The sequence below is a fragment of the Arabidopsis lyrata genome, assembly GCF_000004255.2.
Source record: "Arabidopsis lyrata subsp. lyrata unplaced genomic scaffold ARALYscaffold_2, whole genome shotgun sequence".
Taxonomy (NCBI): Eukaryota; Viridiplantae; Streptophyta; class Magnoliopsida; order Brassicales; family Brassicaceae; genus Arabidopsis; species Arabidopsis lyrata.
The window spans coordinates 505,065-530,643 of record NW_003302554.1 but is presented as its reverse complement, the minus strand read 5'-3'; the positions used below and the strand labels follow the sequence as shown (position 1 = coordinate 530,643).

The window sequence follows — 25,579 nt, the reverse complement described above, 5'->3', positions numbered from 1 at the left end:
TGTGTACTCACATAAAGCTTAAGACGTGTATGGTATATTTGTTTCAGGGAGAAGAACATGGTGCCGGTCTTGAGAGTGAAGCAAATGTTGGGGAGCAACCAGAAATTTCTGAGGATAATGATAGAGATACATCTTCTCAGGCTGAACACACCGAGGAACCCGGTGTAAGTGTACGTACATTTGTCTTTCTTATTTCCCGTGTACGTATAAGTAATGATTGTTTCAGACATCACAAAATAGAGGATATAGCCGATGAAGTTGATAACTACTGCCACAGGTTGATGCGGGAGATGTACCCAATGTAGTTGCAGAGAGTAAAGTGGATGACTCAGTACTTGAGGGCACCCTAGGGGATCCCCCTTCACCATTTGCAGTAGTTAAGAATGTAAGCTAACTATATTTTTAAATAAAATAGTGTAGGCTTGTTTAAATTTATAATCTTCTATTCTGCAGGTGTTACAGGAGTTGGCAACGAAAGCCTCCATGGATGTGGATGCAGCTAATGTAAAGGAGGTAAAAATCTCGTGTTTGGTTTAAAATTATACACAGTTATTAACATACGTACATAGGATTGTATGCGTACATTTAAATAATTCTGCACGTTAATTTGAAAAGGGAGTGTTGGAGCAGCAGGGGATTGTCGACGGGGTGGAAGAACAAGAGGATTCAAACCCAGGGTTAGATGAAGCAGACACGACAGTTGGTACACTAGAAAATATTGTGATTATCTTCCCAGTAAATATTATCATTACATTTTGAAATTGTTTAACCATGCTGTTTACAATAATACTTCTTTACAGGATGAACCAAACAACGATGCTGCAGTCAAAGCAATAGCAGTTAAAATTCCTACGCCGGTTGTACCCAAAAAAGTGAAGAAGCAAATAATTGTTGAGATGGATGAAGCCCTTCCGGAAGGTTTTAAGGAAACAACAGTCCTCGTGGAGGATGTTCCTGGACGAGCTGAAGATTCAGAGGTGGTTATAGCGGCTGGAAATGTCCCTTACAACCCCTTGGAGAAGGTTGATGCTTCCAAATTAGAGCTCTTAACCAATGTCCTCCGCGGTCCGAATGTGTAAGTATCGTGCATTATCAAAATTATCCCTTAATTGATACATTGGTTTTCTATAACAACCAGACATACTATAATATTGGATATACAGGAAGCACACTCTTTTCGGGTATCGCAAAGTGGACAACGAGTTTTTCTCCATGCTTATAGCAGAAGGACAGTGGGTGGATAATATGGTAAGTTGAAATAGTACATTTGTGTACATTTTTTAAATATGCCTGAATTGTACGTACACTGACTGCCTATGCTATTTTCATTTCAGGTCTTGGAAATGCTCGCAATCTTGATGTGGCACAAGAACGGTCAACAAATGATAGCAAACCGATGCGTTGTTTTGGACTCCTTCCTGCTTTATGAGCTTACTAAGCGTGCTGTCAGCTTCAGGAATTGTATAAATAAGCTTGGGTTCAAATGGGGGGACCGGCTATACGACATGGCCAATGGAATACACATACACCGTGAACCTAGTCTTAGGTGGTTCAAGGATGTCGACGTGGTATATGCTCCGATGAACTGGAAAGGTGATCATTGGGTTGGGTTGGCAATCCACCTCAGAGCCCGGAATATAGTTGTCTATGACGCTCTCATAGAACACACGCGGGAGTCTGTTGCATGGTCAAAGATGCAGCCTGTCTGCGAGATGATGCCGTACCTAGTGAGAGCGATGTGCGCGGATGTATTGCCTGAGAAGTACTCAGTTGAACCTTTTGCCTATGAGAGAAATGTTATGGTTGCTCAAAACCCAAGTACAGGAAATTGCGGGCCTTACGCAATGAAGTTCTTGGAGTTGCTCGCGTTTGGTAACCCAATGTCAGACTTGGTGAATATTCAAGAAGCAGATATGGCCACCTACCGTCAGGTGTACGCAACAGAAATCTACGAGCACGGCAAGCGCGAGTGTGGTAATCGGTGTTTATTGTAATCATCCCTGGATGTTGAATTATTTTTATTTCCTAGTACTTATTTCCTTATTTCAACAACCTAATTAGAACAACATAATTAATTATGGAGATCCTCAAAATATTTATGTAATCGTTATAACTATCTTCTCTAAACAATCTGCACATCGTACACTTATTCAAAAACCAACATGTGTACGTACATCTTATATAACGTACGTCTTTTACACAAAAGTCGATTTTTCTCATAATAAGATATCTATTTCTTTACTTACATTGATTTGACAACTCTCCCTCACTGCATCATCACTTACGTAAGATTGCATTAACTACAACCATAACTTAACCAACTAACTTCATTGTTCTTTATTTAAGAGTAGGAATTGCATTGTTTTGAAACACCAAATTCCAAGAAATGTCTACACCAAATCTACGTGAAGATTTGCTAGCCAAGATAGCCAAAAAAATGGCTGACAAATGTTGGTGGTACCTCGGACCTTTGTTAAGATCAGGGCGTGGTGGAAGAAACATTGTCTACAGGCCGGATGTCTTGAAAGATGCTAATATTTATAGCATGTGCAGTGATCCCAATGACTTCCATGCGGCAGGCCATGATCCGAATGACATCAACGCTGAAGGTCGATATAGACCCTTTTTCAAAAGGTGTCTAGAGGCTTGTAACCCGATTGCTATTTACCATGAAGGACTGCGTCTAGTTACCCATGAGTCTGACATTAAGGGCGCCATTGTACTTTTACAGCGGAATGTACCAAGGCACGCCGATGCAACCCTGGCCTGCGCTATTCTGTGCATATGCGACGGGAACCATTACGCTTTGGAATCAGAAGAAACACGTGACATGTGTGAGGAACTCCTAGAAGAAATAAAAAATTATGGAATTAGGTTAAACAACACATACGGCGCAACCTTTTCGTACCCTGAGGAACGTGGTATTCAAACGCCTCCTTGCGCGATGCTGTGTTACATCAGATCTGGACCCTTCAAGAATGTGTGCAACGTATGTTACCTCTGGTGGTGTGCGAGAAGAATTAGTCAAATTCTCTAGGGATTTCTTACGTAATATTATCTGAATTTCTAAGTTTTTATGTTATAATATGTGGCCTTTGCAATTGTACTTTGCTTATCAGTAATGAATATCTTTTTATCTACATCCTTGCTTGTTTCTCATATACTACTCAATCTTATGAATGGTTACAAATAATTGTAATATTTTATATTAAATTGAGAAACAAGTTTCTTAATGTTAGATAAGGGTGCCTTGTCTACACATGCTTACAAATTATCAGTAAATACATACTGACCTGATTTAACCATTGATAATGACCTCTATCTTTTCAAAAAAAAAAAAAAAGAAACGCAAATTAATGTACATATATACGTACACATCCCTGTAATTAATGTACACTGTCTTTTGTCAGATAAAACGAAATTGCAAAATAAAGAGATTTGGTTTTTAATGCGTTTCCCCCAGATTTAGCCATATACATGAACTCAATCTTTTCCCCTAATTCGGCGACAGGCATCAACTCAAACTTTTAGTCAGAGAACGTAATAAGGGTAGACATACGTACACGGGTATACGTTACTGTGTACAAGTATTTTAGTTGGTTTGAAACTAGAAATATGAGAAGCGACTTTCGAGATGGTAGTAAATGATGATGCAATGCTGATTGATTTGACCTGTAATAACCCATATCTACAAGTTTTGGAGTGGTTATTTAATGCATACTGTCAAGCTCTATTCATAGAATGACCTCTATCTTTTCGCATAAATCTCCTTACTTTACGTACACGGTTTGCAATTAATGTACACTTGCATTTGTCAGATAAGAGGAACTTTAAAATAATGACACTTTATTAATGCGTTCCCCCCCAAATGTAGCCATATACATGAACTCAATATTTAGGCCCTATATAAACGATATCACACACACTAATTTATTTGCTCACATTATTCTAAAACCTCCTTCTTTCATCAACTACAAGATTATTTATAAACCTCCTTTGTTAACAACATGGCTTTCCCCGCAACCCCTCCAACCGAGATGTACCTTGCAATACAATTGCCAAACCCAATTTCCGTCCTCATCAACTACCTGCCCATATCCCAGACTCCCATCGAGACCCTCCGCCACTTGGTCGAAGCAAGTGACGTAAACGCAATAGTGATGGACGACTTCATCACATGGCCTCACTTCGTGTAGCCGGAGTCTCCCTTCAGGGCCTACTTCAGCCTCTTGCTGGAAAGGGGTGCAATCCCGGCTATATACCTCGAAGGTGTCCGCCAGGCAAGCAGCTTCCTAACGGTGGCCCACGGCATTACACTACTCAACTCCGTCGCTCCATCCAACCCTCTCGCCTGCTTCGCGACCGGCTTATTCCTAACTTGTACTGGCAACCATGTCGACTTTCTTCCAGTCAGCGATATGTTCTTGGCGATGACACCCACATTAGCGGCAGCTCACGCAGTGGGGGAGATGGTGATGTATCACATAAGCCAGCTTCACACCGAAGGTCCTCGGCTCTGGCAACGTTCATGGAGGTATGTGCACACACCGGCATGTCTTGGCCTTTGCACGTACAGTTCCGGCTGCAGAGGGTGTTTCTTTTACTGGTACGCGAGGGAGATGTGTGTCTTCTATTAGATATGACTTTGATAATGACGGATGAGGCATACAATTTTCCGGCTCATGTGTATGCTTTGGGCTCTACTTTTTAGTTTATTGCTTCCGCATCTAATATATAGTTTGTCTTTCTTGAATGTATGTCCTTCTTCGGGCACTTAATTATGAATGAATGAAGTTTTTGTTGTTTGAGGACAACAATTATGATATATGTATGTTTTCGTGTACGAACACGGGTTTCGTACAATTTGCTGATTGAAGAACCAAAAAGCTAGTAAAACGTACACTGGCAAATTAATTGTAATTGTAGACACTGTACGTATAAAATGTATGTACAATTACCCAATAGTTTATTATACAAATTCAAGTAATTAGAAAACGACAACAAGTTTATGTAGTTTTACAATACCTAATATAAATCTGGTCTTTAATAATAAGAAGACTGGGGAAAACAAATCCCCCTATCTAAAAAACGACCTGCTTGATCTCTTCCACTTCCGGTGTGTCTGGATCGGCAAAGACCTTTGACACAGGACCATGACTCACAACCTCAGGATTAGCTCTGTCGGTTAAACGCCAGAAGACGAGTGCGACAACAACATTGCGCTGACCTAGACTCCGAAAGAAGGTTTGGAATTCCAACGCCTGTTCATTGTGTGCTTCGCATTCCAAAACTTGGTTGCTACATTAGATTAAAAGAAGAATCAAGTCAGCGTTTAGATTAAAAAGTGTAAGTGAATCAAATGTGAAAAGAACATTTACTATCTATCTTTGATCTTGAAAGGAAGCTTGAGACCGTAGAAGTCTCCGGTCAAGTGGCCAACCTCCAACAACGCTCCAATGACATCTACATCAAGGGCCAAAAAATAGAAATAAACTTCTAATTTCAAAAATGTGTAAATAAAACGTAACTTAAAAAACATCTCACCGACTAAAACTTTCTTATAAACTGTTTTCTCCAAAATGTAGTCGAATTGAGTGAAATCGTAAAACAATATTGGGTCCCTTCGTAAGGCGTTAGTAACGACGGTCCGATCCATAAACCATATGCCGTAGTCATGAGATGTTGCTCTCAGTGGGTCAACGACGTTACGGACCAAGAAAGTGGTCACAATTTTCCACTCATTTTCTTTGATTCGGTCTATGTAAAAAGGAACAAGGCGACGATCAATGGTGGCCTCGATACGGGAACGGGATCCCTACAGAATATGATATATAACAGATTTATATAGAATTGAACCTAACGTATGATAAAAAAACATAAACACGGCACAGGGAAACTACCGAATTATCTACCAAGATAAGACCGAGTTCGAAGATGTTGGGCGCAACAAACTTCTTAAACACTCTCACGACAAATACACAAATTGTCCACCCAGTGATCTGAGGACACAATTCGGAGATGGTGTGATACCCGTCCATCACACGGTTAGCAAGAACAATCGAAAGACTTTGTGTTTGATTGATGTAACTGCCGAATGTGAAAGGGTTTTCGTTTGAAGGAACGTGGATAAAATTGAGGAGGAGATGTGGCTTAAATAAGGAAATTCCGTAACGGACTCGGTGGGTAGTGCGAAAGTGTTCCAACGGTTGAGATACAAATGTGTGTAACCGTTTGTAACCGTTTATTGCATGATGATTATACGTACACAGACACAACAAACACGTACACTAACAAAAACGTACACTCAGAAAACGTACGTACACCGTCACAACACTTTGGTACACACTGTCCACACATAAACGTACACTGTCTTCGCGGAGACATAAAGCTTATGAGGAGAACTAAATAGGATTTTTGCAAGTCTTCTTGTTATGACCTGCTTGTCTACATCGTGTGCACTGATTCGGAATAAGTCTTTTCTGTCTCTTTTTCTGAAATAACAACAACAATAAGTTAATAATCTACGCATCTTATACTCAAAACATAATGTTTGAAAAATCTCTACACGTTTGAATGATAGCACTTACCCGGTTTTCACCTCTAGATGGAATCCTTTTGGTTGTTGGTCTTCCTGGTGGTCGTCTACAGTATGGAGGAATTAGTATTAAATCCGATATATGTTGTGGGATGACAACATCCTTCGGATCCGCGATAGGTAGAATCGGTTCTTGAAAAGAATCGGAAAACGTTTGAAGGCCATACCACCATCCTACAACAACCTTCGGATCTATTCCAAACTCGATTGCAGCTGCTAGACCGTGTTCACATGGGATTCTCAACTTTGTGTACCTAAGACACGTACACGTACACTCGTCCAGAACGACATAAAAATGCTCACCTGACTTGCTTGTAACTTGATAACTTCACGGTCCAGACATCTTAACCGCGAATTTCCCTGACGCAGGCAAATCTTGGAGAAAACGCTCATCAACCTCAGGCGTCACTAAAGACTTACACCTAGCCACTTTTTGCCTCCTCGCTGCGAACCATCGCATTAGGACCTCTCGAATGAACTCTATCATGTACACAATCGGATATGATTTGGCTCTTGTTAAGACATTATTCATAGACTCCGAGTTGTTGCTAGACATGATATTGTAGCGTTCCCCTTTACAGTGAGCTCTTGTCTGTTGGTGTCGGATCCCGCACCAAAAGTACGAGACCAACCAAAGATTGCCACGTAATCAAGATAATGGCCCATAAAGGATGAAGCCCATTGGACCCGTGAGCCGAAGGGATGGTCGAAGTGGTTGTCACCATTTCGAGAATCCGAAGTGACTGCACTGTGACATAAGTTCGGTGTAGAAGACATGGGTAAGTCGGTTTGGGGACGCTTGGGCCAAAAGAGGCGAGGCCCATGAAGATCAGAGTCAACTCAAATTCAAACGTTGAGCATTAAAGTCGAAGAATCAAAACGGACACATTTAAGAAGAAATAATTGTACTTAATTACTCATTTTAATGTCGTTTATCTATGTATAAATATAGAGGCCAATGGCCATGTAAAGGAGAGCTTCCTCTCAAGAGAGAAATACTATAGCAATTTTCGTATCAATTTATAAGTTTTTACATATTCATTTTTGTCCCTCAAGAATAATCTTTCCCGCTTAACAAAATACTTGAGTGTGTGAATCCGACATCCACATTTTGGCGCCGTCTGTGGGGAACTTAAGTTCTTGAGTGGTCAGATTTTTTCTTTATCACACTTCCGAGATAAGCAACAATGTCCGGAGGAGACGCTGCTGAGACATCATTGGCCGAAACCCTCAAAGCTATGCAGCAAACCATGGCGGACATATCACAAAAGTTCTCGGATGTAGAAAAGGCCGTTGATACGTTGCAAACATCCCAGGTATCTCTTAGTCAAAACGTCAATACTATACAAACTCGTGTTCGCTCTTTAAGTGCAGGAAACCCGGTGGGAATCCGAAGAGGGATATTCAACTCGCCAAGTTCCGCTGCACGAAATGAAACCAGCGGACAAACAACCCCCGGTGCTACTAATAATGTAGCTCAGACGTTGGAGGAAAAGACGCAGCTCGGGGATGAAGAACAACTTGCAGCTCAGTATGAGCAGGAGAACCTCGACCAGTTCGAGACCATGAGGAAGGTTAGCCAGGAATTAAAAGAAATGAAATCAAAATTTCATCAAGCTACAAGTTCAGAGCCAGACATCAATCGAGTCATTGAAGAAGCTAGGCGAACACCTTTCATCCCGCGAATCGCGAGTTTAAGGATCAAAGATTCCCGGAAGCTCAAGTTGGACCCTTACAGCGGATTGGAGGATCCAAAAAGCTATCTCGCAGCTTTTCTGATCGCTGCTGGAAGAGTCGAATTGGATGAAGCTGATGAGGATGCAGGCTATTGCAAGCTGTTCTCGGAGAATCTATGTGGCCAAGCTCTAATGTGGTTCACCCAATTAGAGCCGGGTTCGATCAGCAATTTCGACGAACTATCAGCCGTATTCTTGAAGCAATACTCCATTCTTATGGATAAAAGTGTTTCGGATGCTGATCTTTGGAACTTATCGCAAGGATCTAGTGAGTCACTTCGAGTTTTCATCACCAAATTCAAAGGAGTGCTGTCAAAACTCCCAAGAATCTCGCAGCAATCAGCTTTATCTGCCCTACGAAAAGGATTGCGACATGATTCAAGGTTTAAAGAAGACTTAATACTTCATAAACCAGACACAATTCAGGATGCACTCTTTCGCGCGAACAATTGGATGGAGGTAGAGGACGAAAAAGAAAGTTTTGCCAAAAGAAATAAGCAAGAAAAGCCAGCAATCACCGTCCCTGCCAGGAAGTTCGAGCCTAGGGAGAGCAAAGGACCAAAGAGGTTTGGGTCGCAACCCTTCAACAATACCGTCGGGAAGCAATTCCAAGGGAAAGGAAGATCAAACACTTGGGTCCGTGATGAAAGTCTATATTGCGACATTCATAAAGTAACCGGACATTTAACCAAGGATTGCAGCGTTCTTAAAAAGCACCTCGCAGAGCTTTGGGCTAGTGGCGATCTTTCTAAATTCGATATAAAAGATTTTGTGAAGGAATACCACGAAGCAAAGGAAAACTCCAAAGATCAAGATTCCAAAAGACCAAGGTTTTCCAACGAGGAAGAACCAAGGAGTTCGAAGGGTAAAATCAATGTGATTCTAGGAGGTTCCAGATTTTGCGGAGATTCGATAAGTTCCATCAAGAAACATAGACGAAATATCCTACTCAAAGCAAGCTTAAGCGAGGAAGTCGATTTTCAAGGTGCATCGATATCATTTAATGAAGAAGAAACGCGGTACCTCGAAAGACCGCATGATGATGCTCTAGTCATTACCCTTGACGTTGCTAACTTCGAAGTATCAAGGATCCTTATAGATACAGGCAGTTCGGTCGATTTGATCTTTTTAAGTACTCTAGAAAGAATGGGAATCAGCCGAGGAGACATAGTAGGACCCCCATCTCCGTTAGTTGCGTTCACAAGCGAGTCAGCCATGTCTCTCGGAACAATCAAGCTACCGGTCCTTGCCAAGAAGGTATCGAAGATCGTGGACTTCGTTGTCTTCGATAAGCCCGCAGCTTACAACATCATCCTCGGGACTCCCTGGATTTATCGGATGAAAGCAGTCCCCTCTACATACCATCAATGTATCAAATTTCCAACAACAAATGGGGTGGAAACAATTCGGGGAGATCAAGAAGCTTCACGGACGTGCTACCTAGCTAGCCACCGTATGAAGATTCAATAGCAACTAACGAAGCCCGCAAAAGAAGGACTAAGAACAAAATTTCCTAGCGGGCAGAAGAAAGATGATGTAGTAGTCGAAGTGGTGTTGGAAGAAGACAAGCCGGACCAGAAAATTAGAATTGGAGCAACTTTGACTGGCCAAATAAAAGAAGCTTTGATCGAACTCTTAAGGAAAAACAAAGCATCATTTGCATGGTCAGCAGCGGACATGCCTGGCATAAGTCCGAGTATAATTTGTCATGAACTAAACGTGGATCCAAGCTTCAAACCGGTAAAACAAAAAAGAAGAAAGCTTGGAGTGGAGCGGGCAAAAATAGTAAACGACGAAGTGGATAAACTTTTGAAGATAGGGTCCATAAGAGAAGTGCAATATCCGGAGTGGGTAGCAAACACTGTCGTTGTTAAGAAAAAGAACGGGAAAGATAGGGTTTGCATCGATTTTACAGACCTGAATAAAGCATGTCCCAAAGATAGTTTCCCGCTCCCGCATATAGATCGACTTGTAGAGTCCACCGCTGGAAATGAGCTGTTAACGTTCATGGACGCCTTCTCGGGTTATAATCAGATAATGATGAACCCCGATGATCAAGAAAAGACGTCATTTATCACAGATAGAGGTATCTACTGTTACAAGGTAATGCCTTTTGGTTTGAAAAATGCAGGAGCAACTTACCAACGATTGGTGAACAAAATGTTTCACAATCACCTCGGGAAGACTATGGAAGTCTACATAGATGATATGTTGGTTAAATCATTGAAGAAAGAAGATCATGTTAAACATTTGGAGGAATGTTTTGATATTCTCAATAAATATCAAATGAAGCTGAACCCGGCGAAGTGCACATTTGGAGTCCCATCCGGAGAATTTCTTGGCTATATCGTGACAGAAAGAGGGATTGAAGCCAATCCAAATCAAATTAACGCCTTTCTAAACATGCCATCTCCAAGAAACTTCAAAGAAGTACAACGGTTGACTGGGCGGATTGCGGCTTTGAATCGTTTTATCTCGAGGTCAACAGATAAGTCGTTGCCTTTCTACCAAATTCTAAAAGGGAACAAAGGATTCCTTTGGGATGAGAAGTGTGAAGAAGCTTTTGGGCAGCTTAAAGCATACTTAACCACTCCGCCTATACTGTCCAAACCGGAAGTGGATGAAAAACTTTACTTGTACGTATCAGTTTCAAACCACGCGGTTAGTGGAGTCTTGGTTCGGGAAGACCGTGGGGAACAGAAACCAATTTACTACGTGAGCAAGTCAATGACGGATCCGGAGACCAGGTACACAATGATGGAAAAGCTTGCACTCGCAGTGGTAACTTCGGCTCGGAAGCTGCGTCCATATTTTCAGTCCCATCCGGTTGAAGTATTAACTAACCAACCACTCCGAACAATACTTCATAGTCCAAGTCAGTCCGGACGTTTGGCGAAATGGGCGGTGGAATTAAGCGAGTACGACATAGAGTTCAAAAGCCGAATCAGTATGAAGGCTCAAGTCTTAGCAGACTTCTTGACCGAACTACCAATACCTGGAACAATAGAGCAACCGGAGAACCAAACTTGGAAATTACACGTAGACGGGTCTTCAACAAAACAAGGATCTGGAGTGGGAATCAAGTTGGAATCTCCAACATCAGAAATTCTAGAACAATCATTCCGATTGTTATTCAATGCCTCCAACAACGAGGCAGAATACGAAGCCCTTATTGCCGGACTTCGACTAGCACAAGGAGTTGGGGCTAAGGAAATATTGGCTTATTGCGATTCGCAATTAGTAGTTAACCAATTTAATGGAGACTATGAGGCCAAAGATTCAAGAATGGAAGCATACCTCGAAGTGGTGAAGGATCTATCTAAAAATTTCTCGAAATTTGAATTAATCCGTATACCTCGGGGAGAGAATACAACTGCAGATGCACTTGCCGCATTGGCGTCAACATCAGATCCTGAGTTAAAGAGAGTTATTCCAGTAGAATGCATCTCGGAGCGAAGCATTCAAGACAGCAAGGAAACCCTCGTCGTTACAAGGTCTCGAGCAGCGGCACGCGACCGTGGCGAACCAGAGATCGAACCGCCACCCAACAAACTGAGAAAGTCAAAGGGATCAAATACATCTAACAAGGAACCCGTTGTCTTAGCTGAAGAAATGATTCCAGAAACGATGTTAGAAACCGAGCCATTACTCGAGGAGAATATTCTTGAACCAAACGAACATCCCGAACCAGAGCCACGGATATTTCACAAAGTTGACCAAATTCCGGCTAAAGACTGGGGGGCTGACTGAAGGGAGCCAATAAAGCACTACATCACGACAGGCGAGCTCCCAAAGAATAAATGGCAGGCCAGGAAAATGAAAGTCGTTAGCGCGAAATTTTGTCTATCAAAAGATGCGTTATATAGGCGAGGTGTTAGTGACCCTTACCTATTATGCATTTTTGGGCCCGAAGTCGAAATCGTCATGAGCGAAGTGCATGAAGGATTATGTGGAAGTCATTCATCAGGAAGAGCTATGGCTTTTAAAGTTAAAAGAATGGGGTATTTTTGGCCCACTATGATCACAGATTGTGTTAAGTTCGCCCAAAGATGCAAGCGCTGCCAACTCCATGCGCCATTAATCCATCAACCGTCGGAGTTATTCTCCTCCATTTCCGCCCCATACCCGTTTATGAGGTGGTCAATGGACATCATTGGACCATTGCACAAATCAACTCGAGGTGTACAGTACCTTTTAGTCCTTACGGACTACTTTTCGAAATGGATTGAAGCTGAGGCGTATGTTGGTATCAAGGATTCGGCGGTGAAGACCTTTATTTGGAAAAACATTATATGTCGACATGGAGTTCCGTACGAAATAGTCACTGATAATGGACCACAATTCATTTCACACGAGTTTGATGCCTTTTGTGCGGACTGGGGAATTAAAGTTAGTTATTCTACTCCACGATATTCGCAAGGAAACGGTCAAGCTGAAGCCGCGAACAAGACAATATTAAGCAACCTCAAGAAGCGCCTAAATCATCTAAAGGGAGGATGGTATGAAGAACTCCAACCCGTCCTGTGGGCCTATCGTACAACCCCTAGGCGACCTACAGGAGAAACTCCATTCTCTTTGGTCTATGGTATGGAGGCAGTAGTACCAGCTGAACTCAATGTGCCCGGACTTCGCCGAACAGAAGCACCGATAAATGAGGAAGAAAACTCAGCAATGCTTAATGATTCACTAGATACCATAAATGAAAGGCGTGATCAAGCTCTAATTCGGATCCAGAATTACCAGCAGGCAGCAGCCCGGTATTACAATTCCAAGGTTAAAAGTAGGCCTTTCTTCGTGGGAGATTATGTATTAAGGCGCGTCTTTGACAACAAAAAAGAAGAAGGTGCCGGTAAACTCGGTATTAATTGGGAAGGGCCTTACATTATTACCGAAGTGGTTCGGAACAGTGTTTATAGGTTGAAAGACTTAGAAGACAATCCAGTCAAGCTACATGCATTGTTTATGTACATGAACTACGATTCGGCTTGATCCCGAAATGGGTACGTAGGCAGCTCGAAAACGAGTTCAGCTATTAATAAAATTTTTGTTTTATTTCTTTATTAAAGGAAGAAGGTTCGGCTATGCGAATATACAAGAGATTGGAAATAAAGCGTTTATTCAAAAAAAAAAAAGACGAAGTGTCCCACATCGTACACTTTGAACTACGAAAACCTTGTTGACGAGCAGAACACTTCAACTCCCTGACCAGCAAGATCGAGGATTGGCATCATGCAGTCCGGAATTCGAGCAAAGTCTGAAATTCCAAGTTCAATCCACTCTCCAGGGTGAGATTCAAGTCATATCCCTAACAAGCTGCGGATTCTATCCAAGGAATGGAATGATTCGCGGAGAGATTTATGCCCTCGAATGGATCCTGCATTAAAAGACGCATCTCCAAGAGTATTTGGAAAGAAAGGAAAGTTGCAAATATTTCCATAAATAAAAAGGGGCCGAAGCCCATTACGAGTTTAAAAAAAAAAAGTGAAGAAGTTAAAGAACATTTATGGGAGAGGCTCAGGAACAGGCTCCTTCATCGCCGGTTTAGTCTTCGAAGTGGACGCCTTGTTCTTGGCATCCACTTCGGAACGATCCCGAACGCGTTTCCGGCAGTTGCTGGCCTCCTCTTCCAGGTCCTCTTCCTCTTCAATGTCGGATGGAACGGCGCAGACAGGGGCGTTCACGGGACCCGGTACTCCTCTAGCGCGGAGATACATCCGAAGCATCTTCGGGATCTCAGCAACGGAGTCGAAGTTCCGCCACTCCCATTGAAAGGGATCACTCTCCAAGGCCCGTATCTTCCTTTCCACCCGAGCGATGCGAGCCTCGAGCGTCTGCCTTTTGAGGCCCAGCCGCTGCCTCTCTTCGCACAAGCGACGGTGCTTGTCGGCGACCTAGCATAAAGATGAGTAAATAAGACGAAGCAAAAAGTTTTTGAGTCAAAAACTTTAAATATTTACCTTATCAATGAAATCGCAAGCCTCTTTCTTTTCCTTCAGAGGAAAGTGAAAGACGGCGTGAGGGAAGAGAACGCCGGCCGGTTCAAAGCCGTCGCCGGACAAGAAGAGTGGGCTGCCGGGATCAACGGGGGCTACTGTTTCGTTTTCCATTCTTAAAATATTTCTCAAGTAAGATTCTAAAGTCATGTTTAAATAAAGCTTAGAAGTAGGTAAGCCTTTATTTATAATGATTTAGGGTTTTTCTTGAAACCATAAACCCAATAATGGTAATGTGTCCGAGTGGTTTAAACCATTTTTGGAAATCGTGAAAAAGCACTTTTTGCATTAAAGACGAGCCGTTTTCCTTACTTATAAGAAGGGAAAGCGCAACCGTCGCATTAACTACAAAAGTTTCTATGGCCCAAGCCCAACAAATTTATCGAGTTGACTAAACCCGAAGTGGGGAACTCGCTTTAAGCCGAGCTCAGTTCTCGCATTCTAAAGAGAAAGGTCTGATCAGCCTAAAAATCTCGAAAGCATTGCCACAAGGCCACAAAAGGTTAAAAAGCGGACTTTGCAAACCCGCATATAATTTTAACCAAACCCCCTTGGGTCACAACCTAGAAAGGTTTAAAAGCCTCCTCAGGCAAATATCTTGAAAAAATAATAAAGCCTCCTTAGGCCAAAAATAATAAAGCCTCCTTAGGCCAAAAATAAGTTCGAAATTAAGTCTTAAAATTAAAGGGACAATCCCCAATTTAAAGTGGACACAGCCACTACGGAGCAGCAGCCACCTCGGAATCCGGCTCAACAGTCGAAGCTTCATTCGCCTCCTTGGCAGCCGCTTGGTCAGATGAAACTCCTGATCCACCCTCCGCGGTACAACCAACCTCCGGAGTGACCTCTGGTACCATTGGAGCTGCGGGCGGGATAACGTCTTCCGTCTCACTTGAACCTAGAAATAATGATTCCAGTCAATCAAAGGTACAGGGTAAGAAAAAGGTAAGCCACAGGAGCCAAGCGTTACCTGCCCAGTCTAAACCCGATTCACTGATAGGAGGTGATTCAGTAAAGAATGCCTCGAAGTCAAGCGGGTTGAAGACCGAAGTGGGAAGAGCTGCTAAGCGACTCCGTTTTTCAGAAAGGTTAGTCGACAGCTCGGTCCTTTCTTGCTCCTCGGAGAAATCTGCTTCATGGATTTGGTCCAGCAGAATCAAGTTGCTTTCGTGCTCCTTGATGTCTGACTCCAAGTCCGACCTAGCTTTCTCGGTTTGCATGAAGCGAATGGCCCCTTGGATCAATTCCATCCCGCGTCCCTTAACCTCCTTTCTGGCCTTCGATGCCGACCTTGCCAACTCAGAATCACGCAACTTGGCTAGCGCCTTGTACTTCGCGTCAAGCTCGATGAGTTGATTGTTCAGGGTATCAACGGTTGATTCGAACTCTTGAAGCCTACCCTGAACACCAGAAAACTCTTCCTGGAGCTTGAAGTTCTGGTCGTACTGACCTTGCAGCTCCCCCTTTATCTGCGCAAGCTCTGATGTTAAACTGTCGACTTTGTCCTCCAGATCGTGCTTGGAGCCGACAAAAGAATTAAGTTCAGCCTCAAGGGCAGAGAGTTTCTTTTTCCACATGTCAATCTCCTTCTCCCGTCCAATGACCAACCCTTCGTAATGTTCGATCATGTCGTTAAGTTCGCTATGAGCCTGGTATCATACATGAACCCGGGATGGCGAGTCAGTTCGCAGAATGGCAATACAATAAAAACAAAAAAAAAAAGAAAGGAAGAAAACAGAACTAACCCGAGATGAATGATAAGCGTGAAGCAAATAGCGTTCACGAATTGCAGGGCGCCATTTGTTGAAATCTGGCAAGATCGAACCCGAACGGGTCTTGAAGCATCGGAAGACGCTTCCTTCTGTCTCCATAGCTGCGAAGAAGGAAGAATTGTAAAAATTGGAATTTTAATAAAGACGAAAAGTTTAAGCATGTGTAAATCACCAAACCTGAAAGCGATTTGACTTGAGGGACAAGAGCAGGCTTCAGCCTCGAGGAAGCATCTCGAGATTCAGAATCTCCACTTTTAGGGGATGCACTCCGAGCAGTCTTTTCGCTGACGGGCTGAAAAGAAGAAGACATGTCAACAGGTCGGGGAGGACCCATTGGTTCAGTAGAAGGGGAGGATCGAGGTGAACGGTCAGTCCGGGCTCTTGATTTCTCCCTTCGCGGAGACGAGTCATCACGGGACGACTTGTCCCTCTTCTTACGAACCAAATTCTTAAGTGGTTCGTTGCTGAAATCGTCTCGGGGAAGACGAGGAGAATCACGACGGGGAGACCGCTCCCTCCGAGGAGAACGCTCGTCGCGGCGCTCGCGACGAGGCGTTAACCTATAAGCAGCAACAGATCTGGCTCCCTCGGAGCTGTTGTCATCAACCAGCAGGGTCCTGCTGTAATCTTTTTTGTCAATGGCGGTCGCAAGGGACGCCTTGTTTTCATCACAAGCCTCTGCTATCGGCTTGGAGAGCTTCTTACGCTGGGCAGCGAGGGCCCGAGCTGACATTCCCTGAGTTGAGGGAGGAGGCGGAAGACGATGAAGTAGATTGGGAGGACTCATCCTGAGTTTCCGGTTGGCCTCGACAAATCGGTCGAGGGTAAAAGAATTCCAAAGGGTTTCCCCTTCAAGGATTGTTTTGAAGAACTTGACAAATTCTTCAGTCGGGAGAGTCGAAGCGATGAAAGCTGCGAAATGAAATAACGAATTCGGTCAGTAAAAAATAATGATAAACAATAAAGGAATATACGACCTAGTCTCTACCAGGTTTCGCAGATCACTTCGATGGGAGTACATCGGAAAGATTCCCAATCGAAGCAGGAGTTTTCTTAATCATAAACCAAGGATGGTGCCAGTATTCATCCTTGTTCGGGAGGTGCGAGATGACGTTCCTATTGGCATTTGGATACGCCGAGAAGTACCCAGTTTTCTTTGATGAACTCCTTACGCTTAGGAGTTCATTCAGCTCGGGAACTCCAATGACATAGCCAGCCTCCGCCGCAACGGTTATAATCCCGAGGATGGTTCGGAGGAGATTGGGGGTTAATTGGGGCAAAGCGATCTCAAGAGCCGCCAAGAATCGAACTAGGGCTTCGGGAAGGGGGAAGGTCAATCCGCAGCCCTTGAAGAAAATTTCGTAAACACAAAAGTAGCCGGCACGGTGGTTCTCAGGAGATTCCGTAGGGTCGGCTATTTGCGCCTCCGCTATAATTCCAGGAGGAATTTGACAAAGCCCCTTCAATCGCTCAAGGGATTGAAGAGTACAGGTGGATTTGTAATGAGGACCGGCGATGTCGTTAGGACGAGTGCATTCGTCATTACTAGAACGCCTCTCGTCGTAAGACGGAGATTCAGGTCTTTCAGAATCAGAAGTCATCGAATAAAAATGAAAAATTTAAGATCCGGCGGAGAGAGGTTTTTCGTGAAGAAGAAAAGAGAGAGTTTTTGATTAAAGTACAAAAGTAAAAGAAGAGAGTAATGGTGAAAAGAAGTTACCTCAAGCTAATGATGAAACCGCCTCGGAAGTTGTGTGGGAAGTGGAAAGGTTTTTCCCGTTTTAATAGTAATTAATCAATATACTGTCATAATGATGACAGATGTCACTCGGTTAAAAATGGATAGTGCCGAAATTAAAGGAGTGATGAGATTTTCGGCGGGAAATCAGAAAGATTCTCGAGCGCAATCTTTGGCCACTTGAGCATTTAAAGTCCTCCGAATTGGAATAGCACTTCGAAGAACTTGGGGGGCTAATTGTTGGTGTCGGATCCCGCACCAAAAGTACGAGACCAACCAAAGATTGCCACGTAATCAAGATAATGACCCATAAAGGATGAAGCCCATTGGACCCGTGAGCCGAAGGGATGGTCGAAGTGGTTGTCACCATTTCGAGAATCCGAAGTGACTGCACTGTGACATAAGTTCGGTGTAGAAGACATGGGTAAGTCGGTTCGGGGACGCTTGGGCCAAAAGAGGCGAGGCCCATGAAGATCAGAGTCAACTCAAATTCAAACGTTGAGCATTAAAGTCGAAGAATCAAAACGGACACATTTAAGAAGAAATAATTGTACTTAATTACTCATTTTAATGTCGTTTATCTATGTATAAATATAGAGGCCAATGGCCATGTAAAGGAGAGCTTCCTCTCAAGAGAGAAATACTATAGCAATTTTCGTATCAATTTATAAGTTTTTACATATTCATTTTTGTCCCTCAAGAATAATCTTTCCCGCTTAACAAAATACTTGAGTGTGTGAATCCGACATCCACATTGTCCAATGCTCAAATCCAATTTCCTCTAAGTAATTTGCGCATGCAGCACTCTTAGCCCTTAACTGTTCGAAGTATTTTTCAAAATCTCTCACTCTGTAAGCTTTAGCAGCGCTGAAGAATAATCCAGATACACCATACTTACCATAATGGGTGGAGATATTTCGCTCAAGGTGTACTGCACATGCACCATGATGAGCTTTCGGATAAACCACACTGAGGCCTTTATATATTGAAGAATGTCTGTCCGATACAATCATTAAATCTTCACTGTCTGGAACAATGTCAGCTAATTTATCAAAGAACCACACCCATGAAGCGTCAGTCTCACCATCCACAACACCAAACGCTATTGGAAATATTTGGAAGTTCCCGTCTTGGGCACATGCAATGAGGAGACATCCCTTGTAACGTCCTACTAGATGCGTTCCATCTACGACAATTACCTTCCTCATATACTTCAGACCTTTTATAGAAGCCCCGAGAGATACAAAAACATACTTAAAGCGCTGCGTACCATCAGCTTCAGGTGTAGAGTGTAGGTGAGTTATCGTACCCGGATTAGCTAATTTAAGAAGATACAAATAGGTAGGCAAAAACCTGTAACTTTTTATATCATCCCCCCTTACATTTTCCACTGCAACCTCTTTAGCTCTCCAAGCGGTAGAATATGAAATCCGAACATTGAGATCATTTAGGAGCAATTGTGGTAAATCGACAGCTCTCGGACCCCCTTGCGTAGAACTGTATCTGCTCTTCACTACCTCTCCGAGAAGCTTATAACTAGCATGTTTATTATAATTCTTACGAGTGTCGATGTCACACGTATGGGTGGTATCATACGATGTGATTTTGAAACATTCTGAATTCTTGACAACTTGAGCTGTCAAATGCCATGGACAAGTATCATCAACGCAGACCATCTCCAATCTTGTAGGACATGACCTACGTTGCTTGTAGCAAAAGCATTGTTTGATTGCGAGATAAGACATTGTTTGTTGTATGACTTTTCTGTTCTTAAAAACACTCCCGACATACAAAGTCTCACCTGTCGTACTCAGTTCGACTTGTGTCTCATCATCTCGTAAATTGGCTAAATCATCGAATACCGGAGCAGCATCATTATCGAGAATCTCCAACTCGCCACCATGTAATGTAGAAAAGTAATTATACACTTCGTAAGCCTCAGCTGCGGTAACTAACCGATTATCATTCAGTGTCCCACTTGCGGAAGCTCCAATACCACGGTCGATAGTGACTTCGTATATACCATTAATATTGGTATCCGTGTTACCTTCGCAGCTTGTATCTTGTACACACTCTGTAGTGTACGTACATTGGTACAAACCATGTTGACACGTACGTCTTGGAGTCACCGTTGGTGTACGGTCACCCGAATGAGAAATGTTATCTCCGCCAGGTGCAGTAACTAGCCGATTATCATTCAGTGTCCCACTTGGGGAATCTCCAATACCACGGTCGATAACATCATCCCCAGAGACATCGTCTATACCATTAATATTGGTATCGGTGTTACCTTCGCAGCCTGTATCTTGTACACATTCTGTTGTGTACGTACATTGGTACAAACCATGTTGACACGTACGTCTTGGAGTCACCGTTGGTGTACGGTCAACCGAGTTATCTCCCCCACGTATACGATGACTTGTGTACGTACACTCTGCCAATAGACGACTGAATTCCCCTGGATGTTGAACCGTTTGTTGAGTGAGAATGACGTCCTCCTCAACATTCCCTATTCCATATTCTTCAATAATTAAATCGTTCCACTTGTTGTAATCGTAATCTTCGCCACTGCCTTCACTACCGTCTATAGTAGGATCGAGGGTACTTCCCCCCATAGATCCATCATCACCCTGATAATCATCATACCCAGCACCATCTTCGTTGTCCTCCTCCTCTTCTTCATCCTCATCTGTTTTATCGTCTTCAACGTCGTCTTGCTCATCTACGGCCTCATTATTTCCATCTACATTTGAAGCCGCTACGATGGGATTTGGTGTCGTTGCACTCCCACACACACGGTAACTCTCACCATCGGTCCTAGGGACAGTATTCCCGAGTGCCTTGACGGTTGTAATGAAAGAGACAAACAAGGTGACACTAGGATCCCCACCACGAATCAAAAAGAATGTATCCAAGCTCATTTGATTGTCAATGTATACAGGAGGGCGTTTACTTTCTATCATCACTGACATCTTTCCCGGCATCCAGTAACTAATTATTGGATTGCATTCGGTGCACTTCAAACTGAAAACCTCGCATAATGTACGTACAAATGCCGTGTACGTCATGTTTTGCCTAACACGTACACAACGACCAAACCAGCCTTCCCATGGTTCAAATTTCCATTCTTCTTCTTTGCATTTCCACTCACCCACCATAGTAAATACGGGAATATCCATTACCAACCTGCATCATAAATTCAGCAGAACCCCATTAAATGCAAATAAAAGCATGATTATATCTACAAAAAACAAAAAGAATTCCCAACTACACACTTATAAACATAAATCTATCCTCATTTAGCAATTTCAACTAAAAAAAGTGGAAATAAAAATATTATGGGTTTTTATATAAAAAAACAATGTTGATCTTAGCACACAATCAAGACCCTAGTGTGTTAAAACAAAAAACTTCTTAACCAATTTCATTACTTACACGTTCAATGCTTGTCTTGGCTCCAAACTTTGTAAATCAAGAAGATCAAACCGGCAGAATCACATTCGTTCAGAAAAATTTGTTTGTTTGATGGATCATGTTTGTCTCTTACAACTATTCACACATATAAACTAATATTAGAAAAAGTAATGATGACTTTTGCATTAATTGTGACATGAGTCATGTCTAAACTTTTTGGGCATTAAATACTAATGTCTCATTGTGTTTTAATGTTATTAATCCCAACTTGTCACTGTACTCCCGCACAAATCAATTAAGAACGAAATATATTGCTTAACCGGAACAGTGTACGTAACTGAACCGCTTAACTGAACCGTACAGTGAACAGTACATCGGTCCGTTGGTAGGGGTAAAATGGTCAGATTTTGGCTAAATTGTCAAAACTTGAAAGCCCATTCTCACTTTGCCAAAACATGAAATTAAAACTTGGTCAACTGCCCTGCCATGTAATTTACCCAAGGAGATCTGAGACTTGTAAAACAGTCAAAAGGTGGATGTGCTTTTACATGAACGGTTTGAGTTTTTTTTTAGGAAATTTCAAATTATTATTATAATGTAGATTTAGTTGACCAAAACAAATAATAATAATTTAAAATGTAGATTTCTTTCTAATTAATCCAGAATGGTTACTTGGATACATTTCTAATTTCTATACACCTATTGGTATAAAACTAAAAATAAGTCAATGAAAGTAAATTTAAAGTTGAAACAAATTTAACTATATTTATGGTATAAAGATTCAAATTAAAAGAGTAAAAATTATCTTAAGAGGAAAAGAGTATACATAGGAAATTTCAAAATTTTAGATCTAGAATTTTTTTTTTTTTCAAATATAAGAAAAAAAAAATCAATGAAAGTAAATTTTAAGCTGAAATAAATTTAATTATTTTATCTTATATAAAGATGAACCACCAAGTGTTTGACATAGTGAAAGTGATGTTATTTGATTCTTACTAGTACTACTACTAGCTAGAGAGATAGAGATTAATTGAGTTGAGCTGCAATTTTTATATAATTACTTTTTGGTGTTAAAAATAACAATTTACCTTTCAAATAATATATGTCAAATAAAGTGTTTATTATATTATATAATAAGATAGTCATTTTTCGAATAAAATTTGACATATGCTAATTTTTTTTTCTTATTTTATAAAATAAACGTAAATCACTTATCCCATAATATGAGAAAATTTGAGAAAAATAAATATTAAATTTGAAATAATGCCATCATCACCACCAATCCCAAGTACCCACCCATCTAACCAAAATCAAACTGAAACCCCCAAACAAACCATAGACAAATCAATATTTCGCGGGTCTTAACAAATATAATTTAGCAAAACCAAAAAAAATTATTATATGGAGAACCAAATCTTAAAATCCCAAACTCTGATCCGGTTAAGGTTGGTCCTAAGCAAAAGAAGATACGGAAGGATCGAAAATTTGACCAGCGAACAAAACAGTTCCGGTTTTGTCTTCTCTAATCGAGAAAAAAAAGGGATGATCTGCCACAAAATCAATCGGAGGAGGAGGCATATAAAGGCTGCAACCATCAGCACCAACTAGAGCAGTAGCAGCCGCCGCTTCAGTACCTTCTTCATCGATCTCAATCATAGCTTTTTGGTGTAATGACACATGAAGCGCAAAGTCATTGAAAACGCTTGAAGCTTCAAAACCGAATTCAATCTTAAACTTTGGAATTCTGAATTGACCAACGCTAACTCTCCAACTCGGAATGTGATTGTCCAAGAATCTATCAGTACATGTCATTTTCTCCACAAGGTTATCCAATCCATCTTTCTCGTCCGGGAGATAGATACACATTGAGAATTGGCGACTTGTATCATTATCCCCTTGTCGGTATGGTAGTCTAAGGACCTTGAAACCATTGTAAGCCCTAATATATTGTCTTTCATAGCTTGTCATGAAAGGCACATGTACCTGTTTGCCATTGACAAGGTAGAAAGGTCTGTGTTTTGTCATTGACTTATCGAATTTGTCTTCCCAGGCTCCTTTGAAGTACAATGCGTTTCCATAAATCCAGAGGGTTTCGCTTGTAACGGATCCAGGAGGAAGAAGATCTTGATGAGACCATTGGTGTGACGTAATGCCCAAGAATTAACCTCCTCACGCACTTCTTCAGACTTCAAAACAAAACAACCATAATTACAAAACCACAACCAAACCAAAGCAAAGATAGTAAACATTGAATAAGATATGTAGTTTTTAAATTTAAGCACTCGTTTCACACAAGCTCTTGACCTAGTCTAATGAAAAGCAAATTCAAAACCTAAAAGATATATTTCTGCAAAATATTTTGAGAAATCAGAAACAAACCTTGGATCGGAAATCAACTTGAGCAAAATCAGCCTTGAAGAAATTCTCAAAGAGATCTTTCGACTCGGGACTACACGGAAGTGATTGCTCTCTCCACACTCCATTAGCCACTGCGATTTTGGGGCCACCTCTTTTGCTTCCGTCGACGAGGACGACGGAAGCGATTTCGCGGAAGATGTCGTTGAGCTCGTCGGTGGAAGAAGACCTAAGAAAGGAGAGGATGCAGGATTTTAGTGTTTCATTGTCGGAGATAGCAGCCAACATGGTGAGAACGGAGTTGATAGATGCAGGAGAGAAGACGAAGTTAGAGTTTTTGTCTACGGTAGAGATTACTTTCCCTGCAAGGAACAGAGCAACGTCGTTTTGCTTCTTCATCGCTTCTTGCGTCTTTGACAGGGAATGACTTGCGATTGGTAGTAATCTGCTCACCCTTCGCTTCTTTGAGAGAGAAGGACGTGCGATTTCTATTGTGTTAAGCTTTTGTTTCTTACTCTCTGAATCCATCTTTTGAGTTTTCTTCTATTAAGGGTTTGTGATTTCTACTATATAATAGACAAAGCCGACATAAGATACCCAAACAGATTGATCGAGATTTAATCTCGTATATAATCTAATTAGGGTTGAAAAATAGTTTCCATCCAACCCTAGAGAATGTTGAACTATAATCAAAATCTCGTATAAGTTAGTTATATTCACATTAGTTAGTTACTTGATCAAGAGGCACAAATACTCTGTTTTAAGGTTGTGTCTTTTAGATTAAGAGTTGTGTCTTTTAGATTAAGAGTTGTGTTCTTTCATTTACACATCACATCTGTTCGGTTTGTTTAAATACTCTAGAACGTGTGATTGTTAAACATCATTACTCGAGTTGTAATACTTTTTCAAGTTATCAATAAAGATCAAGTTACAACCATTGTTCTTACTATGTTTTCTCATTCCTTCAAAACACTAACAGAGAAATCATCTATAATTTAATTTGTATAATTATATATTGTCGGTTTAATTAGGGCATTCTTAATTATTTCCATTTAATTTATATATCTTTTCAGAAGAAAAATTATCGCCTAATTTTAATCCTTATCCAAAGTGAATTTGGAGACCCTGATGGACCTCTCTATAAATAAACGAGAGAATGCAGCAACCGATCATCAGAACACAGAGACAAAAACACTTTTTAACTTAGTCTTTGCCAAATCAATCAATAAGGCTTGGGTTTACGATATGGAGAGCATCTCGAGTACATGGATTCTTAACAATGAATCTAAGACGCACGTCGTCAATTCCAAAATTTCAGGATCCTTCTCAATAAGTATCCGAGTAGTTGAGCGGACTCTTGTCCGGAGTCCTAGCGGTCATGAATTTCTGGCTAAACAAAAACTCGTAGCGGAGAGAAACGAAGCAGCAGTAGAAATCCCATATATTTTCCTTGCTGGGGAAGAAATATGCAGAGGATATATTGCTAACGTCTTTACCAAGGCAAAGTTCGAGGGCTGGACTCAACACCTCATCGTTCCTAAAATCAGCAGAGACGCGATTAGTATGAGCCGCCGCCTTGGAGAAAAAGGGATAAAAGGCTTCCTGCTTGAAGCTGACGTTGAAATTGTTCAAGAAAGATGGCTGGATAACTGGTTAAACCCCAGAGATTATGACTCTCAAGATCGTCTAATACCAGTAGAGCAAGACTGCACAATCTGTCTAGAAGAGTTATCATTAGGTGGTCAAACGAAGATCATGAAATTGTGTTGTTCCCACAATTTTCACAGGGATTGTATTCTGACGTGGCTGAAGCGCAAGCATTCATGCCCAACTTGTCGTGACGATGTCCAGAATCCCCGACCGCAAAAAGAAGTGGAAAGTTTGATGTTTTGTTGAAAAAACAAATGTAATGGTTTTCTTTTATTCTGCTTTTGAGGAAATTACTTGTAAAAGGATCTCAGTGTGAGCTTTAATAA

The 25,579-nt window shown here is 41.6% G+C and overlaps 1 pseudogene; it reads right to left on the bottom strand.

Moving 5' to 3' along the window:
* Positions 1 to 22,412: 22,412 nt before the first annotated feature.
* On the bottom strand, positions 22,413 to 24,250 carry LOC9323989 (annotated as a pseudogene).
* Positions 24,251 to 25,579: the final 1,329 nt, after the last annotated feature.